At 40.7% G+C, this 20,502-nt stretch overlaps 1 long non-coding RNA gene across 1 annotated transcript; it reads right to left on the bottom strand.

The window, feature by feature from the left end:
- Positions 1 to 4,532: 4,532 nt before the first annotated feature.
- On the bottom strand, positions 4,533 to 13,133 carry LOC144799569 (uncharacterized). Its single transcript, XR_013603840.1, has 3 exons — positions 13,076 to 13,133; positions 6,414 to 6,506; positions 4,533 to 4,895 (listed from the first exon to the last, which is right to left on the bottom strand). It is a non-coding gene; the product is annotated as an uncharacterized LOC144799569 (long non-coding RNA).
- Positions 13,134 to 20,502: the final 7,369 nt, after the last annotated feature.

Below are 20,502 nucleotides of genomic sequence, written 5' to 3' on the forward strand. Positions count from 1 at the left end.
GATACGGAGTTACTTGCTTTCTCCATGGCACTGAAGTCAGGCACATTGTGGACATACATGGCATCAAGAAAGTCACATATATTCCAATTTCTACATAAAATACATCTTTTATAACACAATCAGACTTTTCAAACGTGCACATTGAATATTATCCTGTATTATCGATCCACGTTTGGTGAGATTTCGCTGAGACATAGCCCAAATATTATTCTTGGTAGAGACATTTCAAATACCCTACACCACGGTTGTTAAAGATTTGAGGAGATATTAATATTCTGAACTTCAAAACCCCTTATTTGATCATCAACATTCTCCTCCTCAGTGAGGGGTATTACAGATCAACTCAATGTGAAATACAGACTAAATATGTTAACAGCATACACAAACTTTCTTTTAACACACACTTATTAAACAATTAGGGATCAGCAACCTCTGGGATTGGGTCTGAAAATAATGCATTGACACAGACTAGGGCAGGAAAACTGGGATATGTCCACTTGGACAGGGAGACAATGGAACACAAGACACACTGAACTGACAGAAATGGCTGGAGGTTGCATGACCCAACACCTCCACTGAAGACTTGCCTTGGAGAAAGTCAACAGATTGTGGTGTGCAAACCACAGCTCTGAGTCCATGTAAGTAGGACTACTGCACTATGCAAAAACTGCATAACTTAATTAGATTGAGTTGCTAATTATGAAAGTGCTTTAACACACATATAATAGCTTGATGGTACCTTGCGATTGTCATCCTCAAGTACATGACGGACAGCATCCAGATAAAAGTCTCCTTCTGAATCTATTAAATAAAGCCATACACCAAATGTTCATAACACATATATATTGACTTTGTCTAGTAAGATCAAGATTAATACATAAGTAGTAAAGTTTCCACTATCAACTGTGATTACCACCCTGAGGGTCTTATCTTTCAGTTTTGGTTTGTGAGTCTCTTACTGTGAGCCACATGGGGCTATCAATGCCTTCCTGTTTTGCCGTGCATGTCTGTGTCATCATGTACCACTGAGCGTGTCTGTGTCGACCTGCTCCATATTTTATTTCCCTTTTTGTTCCTGTCCAGTGTCTATGTCAGGATCGGTTTTCACAGTGTCCCTGTCCCATTAATGGCTCACAATGGGAACAATTAACCGAAAAGAAAACAGTGGCACTCCTTTATTTATTCACCATGATTCACATAATTGAAGTTGATGTAAGCAAGGCTTTATTCATAAATTGCAGTGCTCTACCAGGAAAAGTTGGCAGTTAATGTAGCTGAAGAATATAAAATTGAAGTATTTTGCTTATAGCTGCACCATGTTGGACAAGTAAGGGAGTAAGTTGGGAATACAACTTAGGGCTCCGGATTCTATGACAAGCATTATATCCCTGTAACTATTTTCCCTGCCTAAATTACACACTGCCACCCACCCACTGACAGTCTTACCAGTTTCCGAAAGAGGCTTGCAGAGCAGCTGTAATGTTGTGGCACGGGACTCTGCACCTATCTGCATCAAGCTACTTTCAAAATATTTATGGACCTCACTAGAGTGAGAATGGGCTGAAAGAGTAAAGTGAAAAGAAAAAATAGACATAATTAGCATAACAAAACTAGCTGCCAGAAGGGCCGAACGTGCTTGGAGAAGAACCTACGACCCTGCCAAAAAAACAACTTACTTGGCCATTCTGCAGACCTATAAAAAAAGCATCCTGGAAGCAAAAACAGAATACTACACTAACAGGATAATGGTCGCGGAATCACAGTCGAAGGAAATCTTCTCCACCGTTCATGAGCTTGCTTCATCTTCTAGAGCGGTACACAGACATAATATCGACTCCAAAATATCGTTTGGACATAATATCGACTCCAAAATATCGTTTGGAGAAAATATCGACAGGACAGAATATCGACAGCCAAAATATCGTTTTTAAGGTAAGTGAAATAATATCGTTTTTAAGGTAAGTGAAGTAATATCGTTTTTATTTTTAGGGTTCAGGGTCAGTTTTGGGTTTTTGGGTAAAGGGGTATTTTTAGGGTTCAGGGTCAGTTTTGGGTTTTTGGGTAAAGGGGTATTTTTAGGGTTCAGGGTCAGTTTTCAGTTTTTGGGCAAAGGGGTATTTTTAGGGTTCAGGGTCAGTTTTCAGTTTTTGGGCAAAGGGGTATTTTTAGGGTTCAGGGTCAGTTTTCAGTTTTTGGGTACAGGGGTATTTTTAGGGTTCAGGGTCAGTTTACAGTTTTTGGGTAAAGGGGTATTTTTAGGGTTCAGGGTCAGTTTTCAGTTTTTGGGTATTATTTTATTATATTTTATTACTATATATATATGTTTAATACATATGAAATAAAAAAATATTTATTTAACTTTCATTAATTATTTAATTATTATGAGTTAATTTAAGTAATTTTAAGTATATTTTAGTAATTAATTATTAATATTAATTTAATTTAACACTGTTTTTAGTAAATACGATATTTTTTACAACTATATTTTTGTAAACGATATTTTTAACTCGATATTTTTGTACTTACCTGTTTGGAGATAGAAACTCGATATTTTGACTGTCGATATTTTCTCAACGATATTTTTGATGGTCGATATTCTGTCCGTCGATATTCTTTCAGTGATCCTTCTAGAGCCACTGCTGCTATCCCCCCATCCCAACCCCTCTGTGACTCGCTCAATGAGTTTTTTATTGATAAGGTAGTCAAAATTAAACAAAACATTCCCCCGCCTTCCGCCTCTTTTGTTGACCCTCACATCCCCCCTACCACTCTTAAACTGACCAACATCCCATTGCTTACTACCGCTACTCTCCTTCCTCTACTCCACCGAGTTAAATCCGGTTCCCCTCTAGACTTTGCCCCCGCCAGTATTCTTAAGGAAGTTTACTTGGCCTGTCCTTCCCCTCCCTTAACCCTCCTCAATGCTTCACTCACTCTTGGTCACGTCCCTACCCTGCACAAATCAGCAGTTGTTATCCCTATCCTCAAAAAACCAGATGTCGATCCCTCTCTGCCCGCTAACTATCGCCCCATTTCACTCCTTCCCTACCTTGCGAAAGTGCTTGAAACTCACATTAGCACCACACTTAGCTCACACGTTGAAGCAAATCATTGCCTCTCCCCCTGTCAAGCTGGTTTTCGTCCCCTGCATTCTACAGAAAAAGTGGTCGTCTCAGTCATGGACAAGCTGCGGGAAGGTATTGACATCAACCTCCCGCAAGCCTTGATTTTGCTAGATCTATCCGCCGCCTTTGACACGGTGGACCACACCATCCTCCTTAACCGTGTCTGGGCGGCGGGCATAGAAGGCTTAGCCTTCTCCTGGCTGGAGTCCTTCCTGGCTGGGAGGTCCCAGGCAGTCCGGCTGGCTGACTTCAAGGCGGCCTCTCGGTAAGTAGAATGCGGGGTTCCCCAGGGTTCATCACTTTCCCCCCTTTTGTTTAACCTCTATATTTCTCCCCTCATTTTTATGTTACAGCAACTGGAGGTCACCGTGTTTAATTACGCGGATGACCTCCAGTTAATCTTCAATCTATCCCATTCACCTTCATCTGCCCTAAATGTCCAAACTATCATGATCCTTATTCAAGATTGGATGAACTGCAGCCACCTCAAACTCAATCCGGACAAGACCGAACTGATCTTGACCGGAGGTGGCTGCAGTCCATGGACCCCTTCCTTCTGGCCCTCTTCCCTTGGTACACCCCCACTCCCGGTGGCCAAAGTAAAAACCCTGGGAATTTATCTTAATCCCCAACTTACTCTTCATCCACAAGTTAACTCGGTGGTTTCTTCTTGTTTTTTTTCTCTTAGGGTAATTAGGAAGGTTTCTCGTTTTTTCACCCCCTCAGCTCTTAAAATCATCATGTTAGCCATGGTACTATCCCGTATAGACTATGGAAACATAGTCTATAACGGAGCCCCTGCATACCTGACTCACCGTCTACAACTGGTGCAGAACCAGGCGGCCCGCCTGATCCATGGCCTACCTAGATACCACCGAGTCACACCGTTACTTAAATCGCTGCACTGGCTTCCGGTCAGAGAGCGTGCCTTATTCAAACTTGGCTGTCTTGTATACCAGGCTAGATCGGGCACTGCTCCTCAGTTCATCTGCTCCCTTATCAAGCCATATTGCCCAGGCAGAGAACTTCGCTCAGCCCATTTGGCCCTTCTTACCATCCCTCGCTTTAAAAAGCAAAGGGCTGGCGGAGCGAGGTTCGCAGTTCTGGCTCCAACCTTCTGGAATTCCCTCCCTGTCACACTTCGCACCTCACTTTCTTATCCATTGTTTCGTAAAGAGTTAAAAACTTTTTTGTTTACACAAGCATATCTGACCTAATTCTCATTTGCCGTCTGTCCACTGATCAACACTAGCGCCATGAAACCGCGTGGTATGCGAGCGCTGAATAAATAATTTTAAATTCAAATTCAAATTGAAAAATTACACAACATAAAATTATGCAAGAAGGAACTCAACGCTGGGGAGCAGCCCATCAAGGCCATTCTTCAACGCATGTCCAGGAGGTATGTTATCAATGGTCTGCAACATTTAATGATGATCTTACGAGCACATGGTACTCATGTGACTACTATAGCTGTATATAGTAAACTGGGCACCATATTCCAGTAGCACGCCAACCAATGTACTGGGGGGGAGATAAATACTGAAGCAATAGTAGCTTTTAAGACGATCAAGTTACGTGCAGGGCAGTGTACAGAAATTAATGTTACAGAGGACCTGATCCCTAGTAAAGGCCAATATATACTTGCATTATCACAAATATATACATACATACATTTATGACCAACTCACCCAGTGACAGGATAATAGCCGTGGACAACTTGAGTGGCTCTTCTGTTTCATCGGAAACCCCACTTGAGGGTGTGCAGATCTGCCAATAACAAAGCCATAATAAATAATAATAGAAGCTAGGCTATCTGAAAGCCAATCCCATACATCCAGACAGCAAATAACTTCCAGTTGGGGAATGACAGCATAGGAGTTTGTCAGGACTTGTGGGACCATGATCCATACCACGCTACAGAAAAATTAATTGTGTGGAATACAGCATATTCAGGGTGCCCGATATTGGTGGAAGTGCAAATTCTCAGTTACCACTCTAAGATGGATGCCTTAGTTTCCTATGGTTTTTGGATAGTTTGTAGACTCAGAAGTCTGGCGAGATTGCCGAAGGTAGTGGTACTTAATGCTTTTAACAAAGCTGGCACTAGTGGCGGCTATTCAACGTAATCAAGACGAAGGCTGTTGTTACACTTCATCTTGGTTTATCTCTGGGGACGGTAAAGCTGTTCCCCTTTTGCGTCCTACGGTGTCTGGCCAGCATAGTGGGTTGCATGCTTTTCAGAGCAGGCCTTTTTTGCTTCACTTTTTGCCCATTTTACGTCCCAGGTCTCTAGTCAGCAGAGTGGGGAGCGAGTGTTTCTGTCGGTGGCTTCATTAGGGCCTTTTTCTGTTCTCACCGCCACTTGCTGTTTCTGCTGTACCAATTCATTTTTTTTCTTTACCGGCATTCAGTTCTCATACTTTGGTCCTCATCAGAGATGCTTGTTTCCCATTCATTCCAGATTCCACGTGCCAGCATTGCTATTTGGAATTTCATGCTTATGGCCGTCAAGTTGTGCACCTGTTTTCAGAGGGCCTTCTTATTTGTGGACTGGAGTCTTGAATGCTTCAAGTTTGGATTGTAAGGATATTCCAGAAATGTTGTGTATTTGGATTATTTGAACTAAATTGTGGGGTAGTTTCTGCACATATTGACTTTAGGAACCTTAGCGGGAAAATACTGATTTTCCTTTGATTCATGGCATTAATCAAATGTATATGATATAGACATATTATTATTAAATATATAGATTTAAGATTGGGTGTACTGTTGTTGGGAAACTCATGAAGAGTCCAGTATATGTTATATGGTAAAGTCTAACTGGACAATTGAACCTCCGAGATAAGCTTTGTTAGTATTATGTCTCTGTTGTAAACCATTGTTATTGGGTACAGCTTTTTTCTTTCAGGTCTCCATCCTTGGTGTTCCCCCTGGGTCCCATCCCTTCCCTTTCCCTGTCACTCTGTTCCTCTGTTACCTATTATCAGAGCCAGAGCTGCCGAGAGGCAGACTTATGGGTGGTTCTTGCAGAGGAACTCTCAACACTGACAGATTTATATCCATTGTCTTCTTTCTTTGCATCCTAGAAGCAAATTGGTTCATATAGGATTTTTATGGATTATAATTTAATATTTTATGCAAGAGAGTTCCCAAATGTTGCCCTTTAAAAACACTCCTACTATAAATTGGATTAAGGTAGAAACTTTATTTGTTACAATATGTTACACAGGAAATATCTGTCGCCTCCCACTGAAATACTTTGTTTGTCCTCATGTATATACTTACCAGGTGATGCAAGACGGCAAGCACGGTTGGCACAGTTCCATTCAGCGCTCTGCAACTCTTAGTAACAGCTGCCTTGATGCATAACTCAAGGGTCTGCAAGGAGATAAGAAAATTGAGATGAGGCCAAAGGGCAGTTTGTGCAAATGATGATGGTCAGTGGTGAATTACAAACTTCAAAGTGTAAATTCTGTCTGAATGCAAGAGTGGGTTGGTGTGCGAATGAGCTCTTTTGTGTACTAATTCTAAATACATATGACCACAAGTAGATTTTGACAGATGACCGTGCTTATGTCTAATTTTTTCTTTCCTGGTTGTTCTGTTTTCTTGACTCACAGTGCCTTAAGATCTCTCAGATTCACGTAGTGATTTCTGTAGAGGTTATCTGTTGGAGTCAGATGTTGGATTTTAGTCCATCAAGGAACCAGAAGAGAACATGTTCAGCATTTAACAGGGGCATGACCTAACACATATAGCCTAGACTCACTTGCCATCGTAGGCCCTGTGTTCTTAGCCACTGTTGATGATGGCCCTTGCCATGGTTGTCCTCGTTCTCTTGGTGGTTCTAGTTCTCTTGGTTGTCTGCTATTCCTTCTTCTTATGGCACTGTCTAGATCCTCTTGGCAATCTTAGTCCCTTCCTTCATGGCCTTGGTCTTCCTGCTCCTGGTCTTCCTGCTGGTCTTGGTCTTAATGGTACCCATCAGTTTTGTTGATCTCTCTTTCCTTTTCAAATCATCATTCTGCATTTGCTTTTCCTGTCCCTAGTTCTCCTGATGCGTGTCCCGTTGTGATTCCCTTGATAGTTGTATCCTCTTGGTGGACTTGGTAATCCTAGTGTTCCTGATCTTCCTGGTTGCCCTGGTCCCTCTACTCCTCTTGGTCATTCTCCTCTTCCTGGTCTTCCACCTATAGGTTTTCCTCTTCATGCTCCTGGTTTAAAAGGTCTTCCTTTTCATAGTTCTCCTAATCTTCGTATTGATTTTCATGTTCTCCTTTTTCTAGGTCTCTTCCTCCTGATCATCCTCTTATTCTTCTTTCCCTTCTGTCAACTCATATTTTCCTCAAAATCATCCTACTAGGCTTCATCTACATATTCTTGGTCCTGGTCTCTAGGTATTGGTCATTGGCCATAAGTAGCCCTTATCCTCCTGAGATCCTACTTCTGTTAAAAGGATTATCTTTACCATGGTGCTTATTGCTGTGTCCCTCCTAGTTGTTCTTCTGGTGCTCTTGCCCTGGTGTTCTCCAATCTTTTCATTCTTCTGGTCCCAGTCCTGCTGGTCCTCATGATCTTCATTGTCCTTATGTTCATGGTCCAGCTAATCTTGATCATCCTCTTCCAAGGTCCTCTGGATCCTCTGGTGCTGTTACTCCTAGCAATCCTGGTGTTGGCCTTCAGGTTTTTCATGGTGGTCATGGTGGTGGCTGCTGTTCTGGACCTCCTAGCCTCCGCTTTCTCTTCATGGTCTTCTTCCTCTTACTGGTCTCCCTCCTCCTGGTTTTCCTCCTTATTTTCCTAGTCCTCTTAGAAATCCTTTTCCTATTCTTCCTGGTCTTGATCCTCTTGGTTTTCCTAGTTCTTGGACATGGTATTGGTCCCCTGTTGGTTTAAGTTTTCGAAATCCTCTGGTGGTCCTGGAGTTTCTAAACTTCTTGGCTGTCCTGGACCCTCACCTCCCCTTCTACTCATCCTCATGGCCATCTTCCTCCTCCTCATTCTGTGTAGGGTCTTCACAGTGGTGTAGGTTCTCCATGTTGACCTGCCCATCTTCTTCCTTCTTGTTCTGGTGGTACTGGTCCTCCTGATGACCCTCCCTTTCCACTTGCACATCCTTCTTCTCCATTCCATTCCATTCCAAAGTAGCTTTATTCGAAGTATACTCATAAAAGCACAAAACAAACAACATTTAGATACAGTTAAAAATGCCTTGGCTGGATAGTTAAAAATGTTTGATAAAACTTAGATCTCAGAGCAAATGGACGAGATAAAAGTTACACCCAGTTAAAATAATCAATCACATGCAGTGGCCAGGCTAGGGAAGTTCAAATTAATGCTCACTAAAGAATTACCCAGATTTAGGTTTCAGCCTTATAGCCCACGCCCATCCTAGGTATTTGGCTACCGCTATTGTGATAAATGGTAAAGTGTTGGTGCGCATAAGCCTTTACGCTTCGGCACTCCTAAATGTGCAAAGTAGGTTGCACACTGGAGCCAGCCAAACTCGCCTAGGGAGTGCATAGGCGGGACAGGCAAAAAGCACGTGGGCAACTGTTTCGCTATGACTCCCACAGTCAGGACAGATGTTATCACTTGTGGGAGTCCACCTGGACATATGGGACTTTAAAGGTAAGGAGCCTGCCCTGAGTTGGAAGTAAAGCTTCCTATCTCTCGGCCTGGTGATATTATCCCAATAGGATTCTAATCTGGGTGTGAGTTTTGTTTCTAAGAAGATTCCCACCATAGAAGATGAGTCAGAGTTACTCCAAGCATTAAAAGCAGCCCACTCCCAATGCTTTTCTTTTAGGATGTTTTCAGAGGGAAAAGAAGCCTCTAATGGGTTCTCCCATAGCATTCTCATTGCCAGGCCAATCAGGCTATTCCTAACACCTCTTAACCAACCGATTTTGTGGAAGGCATCAGATTTATGATGAGAGTTCAGATGTCGTTCACAACCTGCACCAATATAAAATCGGACGCAACTTGGGGACATCAATAATAGCTTTCCTACAAAAATCATATCTAAGTGGCTTAAGAGGGGTGCTTTGTGGGAGATTGGTAATGCTACGGAGGAACTTATTTTCAGAAAGAGTTAAAGGAGCTGCTTTCTCAAACCCCCATAATTTGGCACCATAAAGCGCGGAGCTAACAGCTTTAGATTCATTAACTTGGAGGACTGGTCTAATTGGTTTTGTTAGAGACCTTTTATGCTCCAGACTTAAAGCTCCCGTAACTTGTCGATGTTTCAGGGCTGCTATCTATATGGCAGTCCCACTTAAGGTTCTTCTTTAACTGTATACCCAAATAGGTAAAAGCCCTGACCAGTTCAAGTGTTTGTTTATTCATAAAAACCCTCCCCTTAAAACTTCGATGCGGATTAAAAGCCATTAATTTCATTTTTGACACATTCACTTCCAGGCCTCGAGCAGCACAAAAATCTTCAAAAATTGATAGAGCTCGCTGGAGGCCATTAGGAGTCTTGGAAATAATTAATGTGTCATCTGCAAACATTAAAGTCGGAATTTTTACACCTGCTAGAGAAGGGGCATCTGTATTCACTGGCAACAAACGGTTCACTATTCCATTAATATACAAAGAGAATAACGTTGGTGCCATGGCACAGCCTTGCCGTACCCCTCGTTCAACCAGAACTTGGTGGTGACCCTACCCTGCCCACCCCAGCGGATTCTAGCATGATTGCTCACGTGTAGCCTCATTACGAAGGTTAGGATGTTGTCCGAAAGTCCTAATTCCCTCAACGTCACCCATAACCGGGAACGGGGGACAAGGTCAAAAGCTGAACGTAGATCAACAAAGGAAGCGTAAAGGCTGCCCTTGCCCAATGTCACAGTCTTCCACTATAAAAGAATAAAATGAATGACTTGATCAATGGTGCTAGTGTATTTACGGAAACCCTCTTGGAAAGGGGACAATATACAATTCTCTTCAATCCAGTCTAAGATATTGTTCAGGATCAACCTCCCAACTACCTTCTGAATCGTATCTATCAAGCTGATAGGTCTGTAATTCCCCGGTTGAGTTTTATCTCCTTTTGTATATACTGGAATTATCACGGCCCCTTTCCAGGAAACCGGGATCGGGCACCCTGGGCTGTTGCATTTGCCATCAACAAGATGTATCTACCCCATCGTATTTTGTCGTAGAGGAACACATCCGCAGGGACACCATCGGGTCCTGGCGCTCTACCTCCAGCAACTGCACTAAGAGCTGCTAAAACTTCTTTGTCATTAATAGCCTCATCAGTATAAAAAACATAACTAACTTCTTCCATTTGATCATCTAAAGGGTTACGCGCATATTGGGGCCTAAAGTAATTAACCCATCCTTCATGAGAGACATGACTTAGGGGATGATCAGGTTGACCCCCTCTGCCTCACTTAATGATATTCCAGAATAATTTGGTATTATTTTGCAAACTAGATTCTTTTAGGTCCTGCCATCTAAGCTCATCCCATAGGCACTTGGCTTTATGGATAGCTTTTATGTATTCATATCTTGCAGTACGGACAGTACCCATTTCCCCAACCCTGATAGCATTGCCAAGGGCAATTCTTGCTTGCATAAATTCATTGTTATATCACCGAAAGGGTTTGGAGTCAGCTAGTTTCTGGCTTCTATGGCGCTTAATAAAGTGGCTACTTGTACATCTTCTCCTCTTTGGCCTCCTGGTTCTGGTCCTTCTGGTCTACTTCATTCTACTTATTCTCCTGGTTTTACTGATCCTCCTCTTTGTCTTGGGCATGCTGGGCCTTATGTCCTTGGGGTCTCAGTCATCCTGGTCGACTGTGGTTTTTGGCTGCCTGATCCTCCAGGTTTTTCCCATGGTCCTCCTGCTATTGCTTTCTCGTCATTATCTTGGAAATCCAGTTCCTTGTGTTCCTAATCCTGCTAGTGATCTTGGTCCTCCTCCTGCTCCTCCATTCAGTTGTACTGAACTTTTTGGAGAGTCTTGTTCCCTTGTCCTCCTCTTCTGTTTGACCTCCCTTTCACCCTCCTGTTTCTCCCTGTTCATCCTACAGGTCCTCTAGTTATCTTCCTGCTTCTCCAAGTGATCCACACTCCACTAATGTAGTCTCATCCAAAGTCAGCAAAATACACCCTCAAGCCAAAGGGCACACTTAGATGTAGCATGGGTGGATGAACACTATTGGAAATACATTTTCCCCTTTTTTCCTGTTAGATAGTAAAATACAGACATAATTGGGGTGCTCCTCTAAAACCTGGATCCATGTATGCGCCGCTACATCTGTTTCACTATTAACAGTTGTGGACCAGGATTGCTCAATGTCCCTCTTGCACCCCTGCACACTGTGAACCATGGGAGTACAGAGGAGCCTAAAAGGATAGTGTTTGCTTATGAGAATCAAAGGCAACGTGGAGGCAGGAGCTGCAACACAGAAGATGGGTGACGACTAAAAGCAGTTTTAGGAACACATTTAGCTACACAGATGCTAATGAGGAGAAGGATCACCTGCAATTAAGGCTTGTAAGACTCATTGGGGGAACAACCTCAAATGATGTATATGTTCAATATGCCATACAACAAAATTCGGTCATGTTTTTATGTTTGTAGCTGGTATTCAAATTTTTATTACAAGTGGAGACTGTCAAAAGAAGGACTTGTAAGGAAATTTGAACATCCTGTCCTTTTAACTGTAAGTGCTCAGACCTAGCAGAAACTGTTCCACTTTGGGCCTCAACATTAATCTACAATTCTCAAGCCTTAAAAATAATAGTTCTGTGGAAATGAAAATTGGCAGATTGGAGACGTAATGATTCTAATAGTGTGTCCACCAAGGTCTACGTCACTCTTGCCTTTTCAGCTAATACAGTTCGCACGTCTCTAACTACGGACTCTTTCCTTTGCTAATATTTGTTTTCATAGCAACTAAAAGTAGTATTCTATAATTCCAACACATTATTGATTACCAACATGATAAATTTCCAGTGCTCCTCTCAAGACTTCACTGTTTTACCTGTATGTTCGGTCACCAGGAGTGCAATGCAAAGTCATTGGGCTCCTTAGTGAAGGTCATTTGTAAATTTACTTGTATTTCACAGGGTGTAAGCAGCCTCTCAGACTAGAGAAAATGCAATGGCACACTGTTTGTTATAAGAGGTCACTAGGGGTTTAGTAAGCCCAATTACTGCTTGGGACCTATGTCAGGGCTCTAGTGACTGACGATCTGCTGTTTTGTTATGATTAACACATCAAGATAGAGCAACAGTATGCTCAATTTCACTTCTATAACCAATTTTACTTACCCAGTATCACAACAACAGGTGAAGCACATTTCAGCACTGTTGATGTTTATTTAAATTCTAGCACAATTGCTTCGGTACACATTTCTCCTTTATTAATCCCGATTTCATATGTAACAAATACAAATGTGCATTTTGCTTCTCGGGCTGCCTTCATGGATTGTGTACTAATCACAATTGAGCTGGTTCAGTATTTGGAATTAATGTTGGAATACTATAGTCCCTGTAATCCAACACAATACACCAGCTCAAAACTGAAATAATTACCAGGCGTGAATGTGTCAAATAGTGGGGAATTACTGTCCAAATTGGTGTGGTGGTTCTATTTCCCAGGGGTATCTAAGGGGCAAACTTGGAATCATAAATTTTTCCTACATCCCAAAATTTCTGATACCCACAACATTGGTACTGTTGGGAGTGGAATGCCAATATGTTGGCCCAATGTACACATGATGGAGGCCTGAACCATCTCACAACTCCCCCTGTGGTGTAACTAACTCAACAATGGAATCCTGTAGTTCTGTATTCAACCCTCATTTCTCAATAATGTAGTGTTTCATTGCAGCTAATCTCTCATTATGGGATACAGTGTTCCTTATGAGTGGATCATTTGGGATTGGTTGAAGTGGCAAGCATGGACAGCAAATAAAGGTCACACTCACCGTGAGCAAACGAAATGCCATATCAGCAGGCAGCTGGGGCTGGAGCCTTTCAACTTCACTGACCAACCAAGGAAGCTCCTTATCTAGTTGCTCCTCTGGCAGAACAGAGGCCAAATTTCCCAGAGTGGTGATGACCTGCGCCCAGACCTGTTAAGATAAATTACACCAGGTTTTCAGTTCCACACACTAGACATTAACTACTAAGAAAAGATGAGCCACATGTGGAAGTAGAGGGTTCCCCGGAGAGGCAGCTGCACTTGACATCTGTTCACTAGGAAGTGATTCTGTCATGCAAAGGCAGTGGTTTGTTTCACTGGCAGAATATTCCAATAGACAAAACTGATTCTCTAAAATAGAAATGTTATCCATGAATTTGTTTCGCTCTTGTCTTATTTGGATGAGGGTTCCCCACCCACTCTCTCTATTTTCTCCCTCTGCCCAGCTCTTTAAAAAAAATATATTTCCCCTGCCTCCTATATATGGACAGGTTGTGGTAGACATAGAAAATACACTACTGCAGCTGCGATTTTATTAAATTGCCCTAGAATCTAATTCTGTCACTTTCTTTTTCAAAAATACTTATTACACTTACTGTTCCCTAATACTTAAGTATTATAGCATGGTTTAGCTTTGATTTTGTTTTATATATCTGACCTGATAGGAATTTGATACTTGGTCGGGTACAATAAAGGTTTTTACACATTTTATTCAGCTACATAAATAGAGATCACAAGTCTGGGTCAAGAGAATGAATTTCATATTGTTTTGTATTTCATCAAATGAAGTATATATGCTAAGGCAGAGGAAGGGGTAGTCAATGTGTATGCATCAGTTATCTCACAAAACGTAACAGCTCTAAACCTTCATCCACTGCACTCTGTTCCTTCCCCACTTTACCAACTCACCTTCTGCAGACTGGGGATGGTTTCAAGAAGAAATACCTTACAGGTTGAGTAGGCTTCAAAGAAAAGTGTGACTAGAGGAGTGTCTACACTGGAAGCAAACTGGCCTGATAACATCTCAATGACTGCACAAAAATAAAAAAATTACAGTTAAGTTCAAAGGCTTAAGTGTTGCATTAATCTACACATGTACCACCTTGTCTGGTAGTGCATAGGACATACTGAGGAAAAACAGTGCAATGTTTCTGCTGATAGGAAATTATTTTCTAGCAGGTATTAGACTCAATTCACATAGGTATTCTCTGACTCTCATAGATACTGTAATGGTATCCATTTCGATCATGCATCCTATTGCACTTTTGAAGCATTCTAGACAATATATGGTAATAATTCCACATTACTGCATCTCATTGTATTGAACTAAAATGAAGGAAAGGCAGAATATGTGTCACCAGAGTACTTTTTACATTCAATTAGCAACAAAGCAATTTAGTTTGTACAGTTTTGTTGTTTATGAAATAAGAGTGGAGAAATCGGATTTTGCACAACTTATTACTGTATGACGATATTTGCCCTCTTGGCAAAATAAAAAAAAGTATGTAAAAATATAAAAGATGATGCATCCGAGCATTCCTTATCAGTAATTTTGTGAATCATTTCATGTGGTTAACAAAGAAGTGCTGGTTCAGATATCACCAGAGTAAAAAGTGCTGTAATGATTTTGCACTATTCTGCTAATCAGGCAGGAAGACACTACACTGGTTTTAATCTCACATCTAAATAAACACTGATTCATTCAATTTCCTATATTAAGCATAGCAAAACGTGTGAAATCACATTGCCCCTTTTTCTGTCCTAATATTGAAAATGTTTAGTTGGGAGCAAATCTTTCTTCCTGCATTCTTTATTTTTCAAGAGGCAAAAATGGTAAAAATATGTTTACTCCATGATTTGCACCAGTCTAAATCTTTACTTAACACGGGGACTAGTTTGCAATTGTGCGAGCTCTAGGTTGCAACAAGATGTCTGTGCCATTGAAGTGACCAATTACCTCTGGGAAATGATGTACAATTTCTACAGGTTTTAATGCTTCACTTCCTAGGGAGGTAAGTTCACAACATAAGGCCTGATTCAGGCTGTGGCAGATGGGTATCCCATCACAAACGTGATGGGATAGCCCGGCCCTCTTATTACACATACAATAGGATACAACTTGTCCACCAAACTCTAAATCAAGCCCTTCGTTTTTTATTACTGAAAAGAATAGGGTTTTTCCCGGAGGTGCACTATACAGACTAGAGATGTGTTCCAGTCATTACATGGCAAACTTGACACAGCAGCTCAGCATGCCAGTTCAATTGGCAAATGTACTAGAAAGTAGTGGAGTTACACATTATGCAGACCATTGTTGCAGTTGAGTTCTGATTTGTGCCACAAATGAAAGTTTAGTGCAGATAAGTAATCAGTTGTTGAAAACAATGGGATGAATAGGGACTGTTATTCTCTGCACCAATCAGACATAAGAAATTGCATCTCTTTGCATGAAGGGTGCTCTCAGGAAATGTTACAAAAGTGAACTTAATAAAGGTGTCCTCTCCCAACACTCTCCCAACCATCAAACCGAACGCGACCCCTCCACCAGCGCAGGTGCACACCAAGACTAAACCAATATTTCTGGTTGATTGTAGAAGCAGTCTTCATTACAGGAAAGAGCGTTCTGAGAATCAGATCTAGAGATGGTTCCATTTCCGGTCCTGTAAGAGAAAATAGGATAAACAATATTAATTAAACTAAACACCAATACCAACTTAAGATGATGAGTGTGCTGCAAAGGTGGTGTTGGTCATGAAACATATTGTAAAAAAATCTTGATGCATGGCTTTGTATATTTTCCACCCAGCAGAACATAAAACGTAATGCAATAAGCGGAAAAGAACGTTTCAAATTGTCTTTTCCCAGGATTCATTTGCACCTTTTTATGACGGTGATGAAGGAGTTCGGCATTATAGCAGAGTTGCTGCATTTACAGAAATTCTAAATCCTTGTACAAATAAAGGCTTAATAGTTAAGTAGCTGGTTGGTGTAGAGCTGTTTCTGTTTTTAACAGTTTTTCCTCAAGAGACATAATGAAACAAAACCTGTAAGGGACATCTGGTACTGGTATGTGGTGCTAAAATGTGAATCTAAAATGTGAAATTACTAAATTTCAACAAATCTAAAACAATATGTATCATTTGAACATAATAACCAAAATAGCAGCAATACATTTGCATCTTTCAAAAGTGGCTGTCAGTGGACCTGTATTTAAGATGCAACCATTCACTTCTAAGGCCTCTTGCTGGAGTTCCATATTTTGAAGCCTTCTGATGGCATTAGCACAGAGATGCTTGTTTCTTTAATTAGCACTGTACAGAAAGTAATCGTTTTGGAGCTTATTTGAATTACCATTATGACATGGGGTTGCAACACATAGTGGTGCTGTTGTATTTCCTTCCAATTAATTGTCACTTCCTTAAAAAATTAATTGTTTTAACTATGCGGGCTGAAATAGCAAAGGCATGGGCATGGGACTCTATTCTGAATGCCACAATCAGTTTGAAATATATGTAGAAAATAATTTAAATATACCCTGTGGCTTCTTTCCACTTTCAATTTGCATTGTATATGCAATGATAGTGATTGATCCATTCTCAATCACCACTGTAAAATGCATAAATTCACCATACTGTTATGGGTTTTGTACAAAATGTAGAAATACTTTAAACAAGCAATGGAGTAAGGGAACTGAAAGAACAATGGAGTAAGGGAACTGAAAGAACATGTTGCCACATGCTTCAGAGCCCACTCTGTGTATTTGAGTGTTGTGATGACATGAGCCATAGACAGATAAAACTATTTGCAGACAGACCTAAAATGAATGTAGAATCCGGTAGACTGCCACAGAGCACAGTGTTTGATAACAACATAGCATTTTTTCAAATTACCGTATTGAATTGTCATTTGATGAATGGCCCAAAAAACAATCTCCTCTGGAATAGAAGGCACCGTAAACAGATTTACAATCTTAGAAGATATTGACTGTGGTATCCACTTGGTAAGAGAAATTTGACACATTAAAGCCATCCTTTCAACTTCAGGCGAATTCTCCTAAATATGCAGAAATAGGAAATATTGGTAATTTGAAACATTTGTGACGAACAAGAGGAGAAAAACAAATCCAAAACAAGTATTAAGTACCATGGATCAGGTATAGAGTGAACATTGTGAATACAGGAGATGCTTGAACAAATCAATAACGGCTTGATTATGAGTTTGGTGGATGGGATACGCCGTCACAAACGTGACGGATATCCCGTCGGCCATATTACATGTTCCAACTATAGGATATAATGGAATTGTAATACGGAGGTCGGGATAGCCCTCACGTTTGTTATGGAGTAAACCTGTCCTCCAAACTCCTAATCAGGCCCTAAGACTCAATTATCAATAAGATAGAAGCGGAGCAAATAACAACAATGTAATCACTCCTTGAAATAGACCAAGTAGAACCAGCAGTTACCAAAACAGATTGAAAATAAGGCTGTAGTCTGAGATTTCTTGACCCCTAGCAGCAAGAAAGTTTACAGGATAAAAATGGGTCATAATAAAATTTTAAATATATTGGTACCCCCAATGAATGAATAAATAAGTCCATCAAAATATCAGAAATTCTTGTCTTTTCTTAATTTCACATCAAAAAGGCTTTTCTTTTTTTATAAATGAATGTCTTTCTGCACTGCAGAGGTATCCAAAAGTGACTGATACCATTTAGGATGTGCACCAAGTGTATTGCTTGGTACAGGCTGAGAGGTGCGAGCTATTCAACCCAGTCGCTTTCTGTATTGGCATGGGGCATATATCATCAGAAATAATTAATTCTATTTGGCTATTCTCTAGACCTGGATTACCTTAGTGTTTTATACTTATAAAATATCTGTACTAGTGGTATGAGTTTGTGAAATATTTAACCTCTTTTCAACACAATACTGGCCTTAGAGACTGCAATATCTTTTTGAGCGGAACAAAAGGTAAACTGGCTTTAAAAACACTGAATGATTATATTTACAAATATTTTACCTATTTTAAGTCTAACACAAATGTATTTTAAACACTCTTATTAGGATGGACTGTCTTAGATAAAAATACATGGAAATACATGATAAAGCACAATGTCAATAAATCAACAGTACTGTAATGGTATAATACATTAACTACATGCTAATAACAATGTGGTGTGTTACGAAATAGGTCTACAGTTGTTTCATCTCCTTGTGTATCTTGATAAAAACATGACCTTGCTAGTGAAGTCCTGAAGTCTCAGAGGCCAGAGAGGGTGCAACAGTGAAAGATGTGTGGCACTTCCAAGCTGCTGTTCTGTTTTGTACTGCCAGCATATCTAAACACATTTGGAGGTGGGTATATTACTTAACTTCATTTTCATGGGGATGACTGGGTTTCTGAGACTCTCCATAGCACCTCCCAAAGTGTGCCTCGGTAGGCGTGCTACCTTTCCACCGCTTCCCTTAGAGTTAGACATCTTCTGCGATCCAGTTTGCCTTTGCCAGTGCTTAGTAATTTGACAGAAAGACCTGGACAAAAGTGTTCCCTCATTTGTATGGGCCCTAGCCTCCTAGCAAATGGTGTAATGCGTCTTGACACAGTGTGGGGGGTGAAATGGGTGCAAGTACAATGCTTGTTACAAAAGGCCTAGCACATGCCTTGGCAGAATCTGCTGCAAAACAAACACCACCTACCTCCTGTGGTTTTTGCCAATGTAGTCCATGATTTTAAATGAGTGCAGCCCCGAACTCTCATCCCCTTTCTTACTCTCTCTTCTTTCAGTTTCTCACACACATAAACAACTACACACACAAACCAGTACAGACTTGCACACACATTTCTGTGTGCAAATCTGGTACTAAAATAGGCAATTCATTCTACAAAATACAAATCAAGATCTATGAGAGAGCTTTACCTTTGAATCTATTAGTTTGTTATATACGGATTGACTCTATTTTGTGTTCTCAGCCCTTGCCTACCTGTGGAATGTAAAGAAGAATCTGATTCTCGGTGTTACAATATTGCTACCTTTGCTAAGATATTTCAGAAGTTCTTTAGGAGTGAAAATATGGAATTTGGGGCCTGATTTTGTATTTTACAGGCAAAGCAGTGTCCTCCAGGGTGTCAGAGGACATTGCGTCCGCCACCCCAATGGTATTTGAGTTGTTATGTTTCAAGCTGACCTCTTGCCCAGCGATCATCTCTGTACTTTGAAAGGAACCACTGTCACAGCTGTTTCCATCAAGGTACAAAAGGTTTGGTGGATGGCCATCCTCGGTTTGACAGCAGTTCACCAACTATTTAACTTTTTTTTTTCAGAAACCCATGAAGCGGCAGTTTCTGAAAAACAAAAGATTCATGACTTCCACACTCTGGGAGTTTTCTCCCAAGGTGTGGAGATCATTATTGTTTTTTTCCTGTCCCTCACAGACAAGTTTTTTTGCAGTGATTGGCAAAAGAAAATGATTCTAGGCTTTGGTCGACTGAGCCATCAAGAAATCCACTGATTGGAAAGTTGTAGTCTGCCCACCTGTAAATAAGGCAGGTGGACAAAAGCTTGGAGGGCAGGGTACTCCGTCATATTTGCAACGGTATAACCTGTACGCCAACCTCTAAATCAGGGGCCTAATGTTTGTTATAGTCTTATTAAAGGCTCTGCAAAATATATAAAGAGGTGAAACAATCATAGACCTGCGTTGAAATCCACCGGTTTCTCTCCTAGATATATATTGAGCATCATATTGTTACAAAGAAATATTTACTTTGATGAATGCTCATTTACTTTTTAATTGATCTATGTATTTACAGCTTTCTGTTGTCGTTAGTTGTAAAATAAACCTCTCTTTCTTTTACTGTCAATGTGCAGAAAAAATAGAGTGGATAACATTTGAGATGTTATGACTTTTTCCATTTGACCAGATTAATGTTTTTCTATTGTTTAAGGTGTGTTAGATGTATTCGTAATTCAAAACCTCTGAACACAATATGCAAAAAATGTATTTAATAGTTACAAAAATCACAACCAAGTATACCATTATTTTGCAATAGAATCAGAGATAAAGCAGAACAGTTTTATTGTTGCATTTTTTATGGGTATCGGTGTGGGATGTTGTGTTTATGTTTGAGATAAGCTGTATAGAGTAAAGTTTGTGAGACTTATGATTTGGCGGGTATTGAGAGTGACAGTGGTGGTGCAGGAGTTGTTGGTCAGTATGTAGGTATAAATTAGAGGATGTATGGTCTGGGGGTTAGAATTTACAACAAGGCAGTTGATTTATTTGAGGGTAACGTAGGGAGGGCTCTGCGCTCAACCAGGAGTAACCTTGACTTCTGGGCCTCCATGCCTTTGTCGGTTGCGGGGCGTGTGGCATTATTAAAAATTATAACCCTCCCCCGTTTACTCTATTACTTTGTTACCCTGCCGAT

The sequence above is a fragment of the Lissotriton helveticus genome, chromosome 12, assembly GCF_964261635.1.
Source record: "Lissotriton helveticus chromosome 12, aLisHel1.1, whole genome shotgun sequence".
Classification (NCBI taxonomy): domain Eukaryota; kingdom Metazoa; phylum Chordata; class Amphibia; order Caudata; family Salamandridae; genus Lissotriton; species Lissotriton helveticus.